Raw genomic sequence first — 12274 nt, forward strand, 5'->3', positions numbered from 1 at the left:
TAAGAATAACCTGTAGGGATAAAGATCTTCCAGAGAGAGACTCCTGACCTTAATGTGCTATCAGTCCATTCCTGCTGCCCACTTTCATTTAAAAAGATTACTTAATCTACAGGTTGTCTATCACCTAAAATAAATATTCAGTGAAGATAAATATTTGATCTGGACAGAAACATATGTCACACTGAATTTAAGTCTGTTACTTGTGTTTATTTTCCTTCCTTTATTTTTTTTAAAGATTTTATTTATTTGAGCGAGAGTGAGAGAGAGAGTAGGATGGGGGGAAGGGGCAGAGGAAGAGGGAGAAGCAGACTTCCTGGTGAGCAGGGAGCCATATGCGGGGCTCAATCCTGGGACTTGATCCTTGACTCTGGGATCATGACCTGAGCTGAAGGAAGACGCTTAACCGAATGAGGACTGAGCCATCCAGGTGCCCCTATTTTCTTTCCTTATACTCAACTTTACACAATTATTTTGCTTAATTCTATTTCAATCACAGTAGACAAAGAAAGGCAAAGATGAAAATGTTCAAGGAATGGTAAATATGAGAAGGCAGATGGAAATGTTTTTCATCAAGGTTGAAATTTGAGATTTAAACTAAGGCTTATCTTTGACTTTCAACGATCTTAACTCTTTCTTCACCCTCATGGGGATATACAAGCAATGAAAAGGGTGATAACTTCTAGAAGTGGAACTAAGTAATTAAGCAAGTGCTTTTGCTAAACCAATGTCATAGAACCTATAAATCTGAATCCAGCTGAGTGCTCTATTTGATACTGATCTCACTTTTGTGCTTTCCCTTCTCCACACTCATTCACTGATCTGTACAATAGCTCTGGCATACCACCCAGCTCCCTGCCTCAGGACTGAGGTGCTCATTTCCCCCACTGCATGCTGTGCTAGCTGCCTGTGGGTCACAGCTGACTCCCTCCTGGGGTACTGTCCTCAGCAGAAGGGACCTGCCTCACCTCAAATTAATCCCAGGGCAGCCAGACATCCAGTGACTAGTCATTGTGGGGATATAAAGGCCCAATCCCCTTGATGTGGTTTTGGAATATAGGTGAAGTTCAGGGCGGGGGGAGGGCGTCCAGAGCCAAAGCCAAGAAAGAATTTTTGAGACGTCTTTGGTGCAAAAAGGTGGTTTTATTAAAGCATGGGGACAGGACCCATGGGCAGAAAGAGCTGCTGCACCGGGGTTGTGAGAGGTCACTGATTACATACTTGGGAGTTGGGGGAGTTAAGGAAAAGGGAGGTTTCAAAAGGATTTTCATATGTTAAAGAAGACACAGGATACTGGAGGCCTTGTGATTGTCAAACCAAGGTTGTTTTTCTCTCTAGCAAGGCATTAACGTTAAGACAGTTGGGAGCTTCCTGGAAGAATGTCATACATATCACACCCACGAGTAGGGGGGAAAGGGTTTGCAGGGTGTCAGCTTGTGCTTTGTCCTCAGCTAGCCTTCTGTTCCCTCATCACCCTCATCTCAATTTAGGACATTTCTGTAGGGCCTTTCAAGCTTCAGAGCTTCATGTGAGATCAGCTGAGGGCTCTGTTGCAAATTTATCACAGTTCAATTCTCCTTCTGTCCAATCCTGCTTCCCAAACAAGTGTTGTTCCTAAAAGATTCTCCAATAAATTTCATGCCCACAAATCTTTGGCTCACAGTTGACTACCCAGAACCTGACCTACAAAAGGATCTCTCTTACCTTACAGCAAATTTAGACTGAAACATAGAAAGGAAAAGCCTCACTGAGAACCACCCAATGTCTGTCCATGGCTACTTTTTCGTCCATGACCCCTCACTATTGCTCCACCAAAGAGAAACCCTGTTACTAATAGTCTCCTACCTCTACCAAGGGAAAGAAATCTTACTAAACTTCATAGAAAAGTGGGATTGGGGAAAGGAGATATGGTCTCAATATCATCTCAGTTCAAGACTCATTGGCCTTTCTGGGGCAATCTTAGTCATATTCCTGGAGCAGGAAGAGAAAATAGAGCTGAAACTGAATAGCTTATAAAGATTCCCAAGAGGAAACAGATCCATTCTAATTCATTTCCACCTCAGTGAATCAGTAACTCCTCTGAATGAAGCCTTCTGCTGTAGCCTACCTCAGACCCCACAGTGACTAGACACTTCAAAGCTTTTTTACCTCAAAGTGTTGAAGAGTCTAGGTCACCTCTACTCACCAAGTCCTTTCTCCAACTACCAAGTTGTAATAGGTAAAATTATTCTCCCATCCTTAAAGCTGTTGATCCATACTTATTTGAAGAAGAATAAATGTCTTAGAGTTTTTACTTTGGGAGCCATGGTGTATTAGTTTCTTATTGCTACTTACTAAATTACTACAAATGCAGTGGTGTAAAACAATAGTAACTTTTAGAGGCCAAAATCAAGGTTTAGCAAGGTTGTGTTCCTTCTGGAGGCTCTATGAGAGGGTTCAGTTTCTTACCATTTGCAGCTTCTAGAGGCTTCCTACATTCCTTGGCTTGTGGACCCATCCTCCAACTTCAATGTTAGCAGCACAGCATCTTCAAGCCATCTCCCCAACCCCTCAACCCTCTCTTTCCTTCTATCATTACATCGCCATTTACTTACTCTGACTTTCCCGGCTCTTTCTTATAAGTACCCTTGTGCTTATATTGGGCCCACCTGGAAAATCCATCTCAAAAGCTTCAGTGTAATCACAACTACAAAGTCCCTTTTGTCATGTAAATTAACATATTCACGGGTTTTAAGCATTAGAAAATGGACATCCTGGGGGAGGGAGGGCTTTATTCAGCTTACCATACATGGGTATTCATTTTTCCAAGGATGAAAAAGAATGTCTAAATCCTCCAGGAGAACTGGTTTTAAAGTTCACATCACAGTCCCACCTCATAAATACTGGTTCAGTCTCTTCTCCCCAGTGCTGCAGCTGCATAATCAAACATCACTGTGCTAATAGAAGCCCATCCATTCAGCTGCCTGGATTTTGCTAAGTAAGCTGGGAGGCAACAAATTCAGTCAAGCTGTATTTGTGAAAATCTTTCCCAGGTGTACAGGGGTGGAGAGCTAGGATCACAACCTTTAGATGGGCAAAAACTGAAACAACTTTGTGACTGAAAGTACAGTCAAATATTTTCACACATAATTCAAGAATCAAAGAAAATAGAGTTGTAGAATTTGATAACCTGCAGGGCTCCTAGGGGATCTATTTAATGAATGCTTTCCTTTTAACAGTGAAAAAACTAAGGAGCAGAAAGCTTATGTCAAGCTCACCAGCCTCTGAGTAGCAAAGCTCAGACTTGATCTCCTTACCTTCCGCCCTCCTGCCAGAAGGGGAGGAACGAAGGCAGGCAAGAAGAAAGGCAGGCAGGCAGGCGGACAAGAAAGAAGGGAATTAAAATGATTTGAGTATCCATCCTGTACCAGACCTCACACAAGTCATTTTGCTGCATATTATTATTATCTTTACAAATATCTTGACTGATTGGGGTACTGGCTTCATTTTTTTAGTCAGCAGCCAAGGTTCAAAGAGATCTGGTATAGCCACTCAAGTTCAGACACCAAATATAGTCAGCTCTCGATTAATGAGGATAAATGGGGAGAGGAAAGAAAGTCATGTATAATCCAAAATCCTGATTAAAATAAAGCTAGTCAAAACCTGGTACCAAATGAATTTATATAAACATATTTCCTTATAATTATATCTAATATTTAGGAACACATTTACCACTCCACAGATGTCCAAAAGTGTAAAAATAATTTTAGGGCAACTCATTAGGAACACTAAACACTGCATGTGTCGCTTGATGAGAAACTGCTAAAAACTTGCTAAAAATCTAATTTCTGTTTGCTTCCTAGTTAATCCTTTAAAAAAAAAAAAAACATTAGAACAGAACTGAGTTGAGCACAAAGTAGTCTCAATGCTTCAGTCTTCTTCATCTTCCTTTTTCTCACTCTCTCCACCCTGTCTTTGTAGTGCTTGAATCCATAGCCCTCCAAATTCCCCTTTGTCTTTACTTATAGTAAATGACAGCTTCCTCTTTAAGGGCCCATTGGCTGAGATGGAGCCCAGAACCAACCTGATTATCTAGCTGGAGGGGTCGGATGGTTACCAGACAGCTATAAGCAATGAAAGCCTTCAGCTGTAAGGATGTTTGCACTAATTTGAGGTAATTTTATATTTCATGCATGTTAATGCACTTTCTATTAATCTAGAAAACAGGGGGCACCTGGGTGGCTCAGATGGTTAAGCATCTGCCTTCAGCTCAGGTCATGATCCCAGGGTCCTGAGATCGAGTCCCACATCGTGCTCCCTGCTCAGTGGGGAGCCTGCTTCTCCCTCTCCTTCTCCTGCTCCCCCTGCTTGTGCTCTCTCGCTCTGTCAAATAAATAAATAAAATTAAAAAAAAAAAAGAAAAGAAAACAGAGAAGACAACCCCAAATAATTGAGAAATGACCATGACTAAGAAGCTGGGATATGAACTTAGCTTTCCAGGATTCCCCAGCTCAGCTGCTGACAATTCACAGCTGATAAAGCAAGAAACACCAAAGATACATACTCAACAGTTGGCTTAAAATCATATACAAATCCAGCAGCATTCTGAATTATGCTATAAAATAGGACCTGAAAGTTGTACATGAAGGGAACCTCATCTTTTCACCAGGCATGTCTTCCCAGACCCTCCAGACTAGGTTCAATTCCCCTCATCCTCTCATTGTCTCTGTGCTTACCATGGTTGTCAAGTGAGTAATCACTGTTTATCAGCTAGGGTAGTGTTTGGTGCCAGATTCTGGAGCTAGTCTTCCTGGGTTCAAATATCAGCTCTGTCACTTACTAGCTGTGGGATCTTGGGCAAGTTTCTCAGCCTTCTGTGCTTCAGTTTCCTCATACGTAAACTGGAGATCAGAGTACCCACCTCCTAGGATTATTACATGGAATAGGTAAGATAAGTCACGTAAAGCATTTGGGGAAGCATCTGGCACATAGTACGTTCTATACAAGTGTTTGCTATTATTATCCATGAACTATTGATCTTCCCTCCCTACACTGTAAGGTGCATGAAGGCTAGAGCTATTTCTGTATTATTCCCCACTATTCTTCCAGTACCCAGTATCTGCATTCAGTAAATAGTTTTTGAAGGAATAAAAATGTGAAATCCCAGAGTTTCTTCTGCCATCACTAAATATGTCTACCTCATGGATTCAGCCACATTCACTGTTGCCACGACTGTTGGATCTACTACCACACTGCTGCCCTAGCACCTTTACTGATATTTTTTAATATTTTTAGTTCAAATGGCAAAGCACTAGATTCAGAAAAAAGAATGGTAGTTCCAAAATAGAGTCATTCTAATAGCAGCACTCTAACAGATGTTTTGTGAATTCAGTTTCATTTCAAAGGTAACAACCAGGCCTTGGTAGTTCAGTGGCAGAATTCTTGCCTGCCATTTCAAATGTAACAAAAAGCTCCAGCTAAGCCCAGGTGACAATCAAGAAGGCAGAAGCTAAAACAGCCAAATTCGGAAACAGACAGTAGAATGGTGGTTGCCAGGAAGGTGGGGGAAGTGGGGAGAAAAAGTTTCAGTTATGCTGGATGAGTAAGTTCTGAGAAATCTAATGGACAGCAGAGTGATTATAATTAATAATAGTGTATTATACACTTGAAATTTGCTTTAAAAGTAGAACTTAAGTGTTTTCACCACACACAAAAAACAACTATGTGAGGTGATGGATATCTTAATTAGTTTGATTATGCTAACCATTTCACAATGTATATGTATATCAAAACATCAGATTGTTCATCTTAAATATATATAATTTTCATCTGCCAAAAAAAATTCTCTAAAATTAAAAAAAAAAGGAATGGGAAAAAAAGGCAGAAGATAAAGCTTGGTAAGGACGAAAGACTGTAGAAATCCAACAAATACAAGTTCACAGCCACTAACCACCAATGAGATTTAAAAAAAAGAGAGAGAGAAGAACAATAAAAACAGACACAACAATGGAAGTACTAACATGCTTTCCAAGGAGGCACCATAGCAGAGATGTCATGAGCCCAAGATCCAGATCCTGACTATCTGGGTCCCAAGCCTAGCTCCATCACTTACTAGCTATAAAATGCTAATAAGTTTCTTCACTTTTATGTGTTTCAGCTTCCTCATCTGAAAAATGAGGATAAAAATAGCACCAGTCTCCTAGTGTTACTGTAAGAATTAAACAAATTACTTCTTATGAAAAAGTTGGAACAGTGAGTGCACAGAGAAAACATTCAATAAATGTTGGTTATTTTTGTTGACTCAAAGAGTATTAGAACTTTGTTAAATTGATATTTGTTAAGTAGAACACAGGGTGTCAGATGGTGAGCCATGGTTCAACAGAAGATCACAACAGAAACTCAGAGAAGTTTATTACTTACAGGTCCTAGAGGAAGTATACAACATACCTCAGAGGCCACACTGAGAGGTCAGAGTAGGGTGCAGGCAGAGAGAGAACAATAGGACCTGGGGCACATGTCTTGACGAGGGTCCCTGATGGAGTACTTTGGCATTCTGAGCTGAGGCCGGATTGGTCAATTCCAATTCCAACCAAAAAAAGTAGAGTTTTGGTAAGCTCTATGGGAGTATTTTCTAAGTGGGCACAAGTGAAGACCTTGGAGGCAGGGGAAACTGTTGATCACAAGGACTACTGAGGAAGTCATGTCAGGAACTTAGATTTGCTTGTGTCTCTGCAGGCTGTTTTCTAGGGCATGCACTTACATGAGGGGGCTAGTGTCAGTTTAAGATCCTCACAGGTTGCTTGGCCAAACAAAATGGATGCCAAGGCAGCAATGCAGTAGAGTAGCTTAGCTAAACTCTGGACAAAGAGTTTCCACAAATATTATATCAAAGGACTAGTAAAGAGAGTTCTCCATACATCTGTTGTATACACACCTACACACGTGTACCATGATCTTCCCCCCTGCCTGCCCACCTCACATTATCACGATACTTTAAGAAAGTAGGAACACACTCTCTCAGTTCTTTTCCTGCAGCTCTGATACACATCCAGAGGTTCTGCCTGTTTCTCTATCCCTCAATGTGACTATTAACTCTATTAGGGTAGGTATTTGTATCAAGCCAGGATATCTTTGTAATGCGGAACATGGACCTGTAGCCTCAGCTTTCTTTCTCAATTAAGGCTTTCATGTGAGAATCACACTTCCTATTCAGATTTTCTATTAAGCACACAAACACCAATCTCTCACCCATCTTCCAATCCAATATCTATCAAACTTGAATACATCTAGACTCCTGGGTAAGAGACATACTCCATTCATTAAACGTATGAAAAAATTTAGTTTAAAAAATCAGAATTTAAAAATTTATAAAATCAGACTACCTTCCTCTTTCAAATTGCTTTCATTGTTTTAATAACTATCCACTTAGTGTCTAGTGCATGCTAGATACTTTGCTAGGCACCAAGGATGCAATGACAATTAAATTCAGACCTGGTCTTTGCCCACATGGAATTAAAAGTCTACCTTGTGTAGTGGGCAAAGCAGGTTCAGAGAACTAATTTACCCAAAGCTACACAGACAGTAGAAAGTACTACTCTACTTAAAAAACCCTTTGTCTGACTTTAGCACAATGCTTGCTTTTAAGAATTTTTTTAATTATATAAGGAGGTTGAAATTTAGAAATTATAGAGATGATTGCTCAAACCTAAGACTAAGGGAAAAGCAGATAATACACAAAATCATAGCTTTTTTTTTTAACCCATCAGGAGAGTGGAGGACACAAATTAAGGTAAATTAACTAAAATCTATATTCATGATCCCATTCTAGGAGAAAGACCAATGAATGCTTTCATCCCTGGTAAAGTATCAGGAAGTAGAATGCATCATAGAAGGCAAAAAAGGGAGAAACTATATGAATCTTAAAAAACTATTATTAGCACCTGTGTAGACTAGCTTGACATCTTGGAATTATAAGGAACCTCATCCACAGAGTAAGGCTGCATCCACCTGTCAACACTTTACAGTAGGCATTCATCAAGTACATAGGAGTACTACACTGAAGATTGGGGAAAGTTAGGAAATCTAAGAGAGATATCCCTGAGGCATGTGAGGACTTCCCTAAATATAAGCAGCATCCTGATGAAGACTGGAGTCAGGGCAGAAGAGCTGAAAGAAATTTGTCTGAGAAAATCTGAGTTTTCACCTAGGTCAAGACAGCTGCAACTGAAACCAGAAATTAGATAGAACTGAGGGGAATTCCTCCAGGCATTGTGGACTTTCATTAAGCACAATGCACTGGATGCCAAAGACTGGAAGCAGAGCATCAGGAAGAAGAAAGACCTATCGAGATGAATAAAACCAGGATCAGGAAAACAAAGAGAACTCCCAAGCAAACAAAACAGGCTGGAAGCATAAAGGGATTTCTAAAATCTTGCCAGTACTGAAATTACAAGCCCTAATGTTGGAAAAGTGCTGATTCTGTCCTCAAAACATTTAAAATCGGTGGCAAACCAATCTAAAGCTAAAACAATATTCACACATCTCAAACATACATCAGATTCACTCAGCCTTCCCAAACCAAGACCTGACAAAAAAAAGGGTGTGTCCTTTTCTGGAGTAAATACTCATTACCTCAATCTCTACTTATTTTTTCTTTCACTCACAAAGGCCAACATGCAGTTTAAAAAATTATGACACACACAAAGAAGCAAGAAAATATGAGCAATCAAATAAGAAAACAATCAATAGAATCAGACACTAAAGAGCCCAGATGTTAAATTTTTCAGTAAATAATTTTATCATAAATATGATAACTATGTCAAAGAATTTAGTGGAAAAAGTTCGCAACATTCATGAATTGATGGAGAATTTCAGCAGAGACATGGAAACTATAAAAAGGAACAAAACTGAAATGCGAGAAATGAGAATACAGTATTAGCAATAAAGAATACACTTATGAACTTAACAACAGACTATTAGGAGCAAAGAAAAGCAGCAGACTTAAGACAAGTCTTAAGTCTATCCAAAAAAAAAAAAAAATGAAACTAAAAGGGAAAGAAAAGAGTGGAAAACTTGGAAAGAGTCCATGATCTGTTGGACAATATTAAATAGCCTAATAAACTTTCAAGTGTATCAGGAGGAATAGGAAATGGGGCAAAAGAAATATCTGAGGACATGATGACCAAGAATTTTTTTTTAATTGGTGAAAAAATCAAACCTCAGAATCAAGAATCATAGTAACTCCAAAAGAATATAAACACACAAAAAAGCCACACCTATGTACACCAGAGTCACAATGCTGAGCCAAAGATGGTTAAAAAAAAAAAAATATAAAAAAGCAGCGGGGGGGGGGGGGGGGGGGGAGAAAAACATTATATACAAAAGAACAATGATTAAAACTACATCTAATTTATCATCAAAAACAATGAAATCCAGAAGAAAATGGAATGAGGAAATTTCAAAATAATAAAGGATCAATTTGTAAGGAACACATAAGAATCCTAAATGTATATTCATCTCAACAGATTTTTAAAGTGGCTGAAACAAAAACTGACAGAACTAAAGGGAGAAATGGATAAATTTACATTCATAGTTGGAGATTTTAAAATCTCTTTCCCAGAAATTAATAGTATGTATAAACCCCAAAATAAAAAGATCAGAAAGTATACAGAATATTGAACAATGCTATCAACCAGCTTGACTTAACTGACATTCATAAAACACAACACTCAACAATAGCAGAATACACATTATTTTCAGCACACACAGAACATGCACCAAAATAAACAATACACTATTCCTTAAAATAAGTCCCAATAATTTTTAAAGAGCCAAATAAATCAGAGTATTTTATCTGACCACAATGAAATAAGTTAGAATCAATAACAATAAGGTATAATATTTGGAAAATAAACATCAGACTTCTAAACAACCCACAGATTAAAGAAACAATACATGGAAAATTAAAAATATTTTGAGCTAAAAGATAATTAAACACAGCATATAAAAATGTGTGGGTGCAGCTACAATGCTTAAAAAATCTGTAATTTAAACAATTAGGTTTTTAAAAGATCAGTGTAAAATCAATTTTTTAAGCTTTAAGAAACTAGAAAAGAATAGCAAATTATTCCTAAAGTTGGTAAAAGAAAATAAACATTATAGCATAAGTCAATTAATTAAAAGAGAAGATTAAAAAAAAAGCCAAAGTTGGTTCTTTGAAAAGATTAATTCAATAAATATACTCTTAGCAAGTCTGATCAAGTAAAAAGGAGAAAATGAAATTATCACTATCAGGAATTAAAGAAGGAATATTGGGACAGATCTTCTAGATTTGAAAAAAAAAAGATACTGAAATATTATGAAAAAAATCTATGTCAATAAACACAGTATCTTTCTTTCCACAGAGAAAATGCTAAGCAAAGTTTGCTTGACAGGTGAATTTTATTAAATATTTAAGGAAGAAAAAAATACAAAAAATACATAAAACTCCCTCATGAAACAGAGTCAACATTTCTCAACTCATTTTTATGAGGCCAGCATAATTCTGGAACAAAAACCTGACAAAGAATCTGACAAACCTGACCAAAAAAAAAAAAATCAAAGGCCAATATTCTCTGTATATGCTGAAAATCCTCTAAAAAACTAAAACCAGCATTATTAAAAAAAATCATGGTCAAATGGGGTGTACCAAGTAGGGTGAATTTGAAGAAATTCAAGGTTGGCTTGACATTCAAAAATAATGTAAATCTGCTTCTGGCCCTGATGGAGTAACAGGGACTAGATATATCCTCCTGCCTAAAACAAATAAAATACAGACAAAATATATGAAACAATGGTTTGAAAGTCACTGTCAATAAAGAATAGGGATTCCTAGAGATTGGGGGTGGGAAGAATGAGGCAAGCTCTAGGATTGGGACATATCTCAAGACAGAAATTCCTATAAGAGAAACCTGAGGCAGAGACCAAGAGACACACTGAATTAGGGAGATAGTCTTGAAGGCCCAAGACCCTTAAGGCAGCAAGAGCTTATTGCAGAATATCAAAGAGAGAGCTGCACAAAGAGAAAACCCAAGAGATCTACTATGGGTCACCCTGTGTATTCAGCAAAGGACTAATCAGCACAGACATGTGAGGAAATTACCCGGGTCCAGGAAAAGAATCATCCTCAGGAAAGAGTACCTGGACCCACACAGGAGTATAAGTAATAATGCCTATTCCACCAGACAGACTGGAAAACTTCAAGATTCACAGGGCTTGGATAGAGTATACAGAGGTCTTACCTAAGGATTGGAAAGCAACCCTAAAATGAGCACTGTTCAAGCCCCCACCTAACAAATTTTAAGAGCAAGACCCAAAGGATCAAACTATTTCCAAGTAACTTAATGGAATCCTAAAACAATATTCAGATATATTTAGAGGAAAAATATCCAGGAAGCAAAATCTGGATATCTGACATGAAATCGTATCTGACATGAAATCAAAATTGTCCAGGCATATAAAATAGTAGGAAAATATAACCCATAATGAGGAAAACAGTTAATTGAATGCTAATTAAAAATAACCCAGATTATAGAATTGACAAGGACATTACAAGAGTTATTGTAAATGCATTCCATATGTTGAAAAAATTGAGTGTAGATGAGAAGATATAGAAAAGATCCAAATCAAACTTTTAGAGATGAATTATACAATGGGTGCAGTGAAAAATACACTGGAGAGGATTAATTGCAGATTAAACACTAACGTGGAAAAAATAACATTAGTGAACTTGAAGCTATAGTACTATCTAACACGAAGACAGAAAAGAGAATTTTTAAAATATGAGTAGAGCATCAACGAACTGTGGGACACCTTCAAGCAGCCTAGCATATGTGAAATTGGAGTTCACAAAGGAGAGGAGAGAAGCATGAGACAGAAAAAAAGAGTTTCAAGAAATTATCCAAAAATCTTCTAAATTTGAAAAAAAAACAACAATCTTACAGATCTAAGTAGCTCAAGAAACATGAACAAACCTAAACATAAGGAACACAAAAAACTACACCAAGGCACATCATAATCTCATTGCTCAAAATCAGTTATATGGAGAAAATATTAAAAACAACCAAAATAAATGTACACACACACACTACAGAGAAAGGTACAAAAATAAGGTTCATGGCAGATTTTCCATGGGAATCAATAAAGCAAAAAGATAGTGAAGCAACATCTTTATGAAAGAAAAGTGTTGATCTAAAATTCTATATCTGAGGTGCCTGGGTGGCTCAGTCAGTTAAACGTCCTACTCTTCATTTCGGCTCAG

Source organism: Neomonachus schauinslandi, chromosome 2 (genome assembly GCF_002201575.2).
Source record: "Neomonachus schauinslandi chromosome 2, ASM220157v2, whole genome shotgun sequence".
Taxonomy (NCBI): Eukaryota; Metazoa; Chordata; class Mammalia; order Carnivora; family Phocidae; genus Neomonachus; species Neomonachus schauinslandi.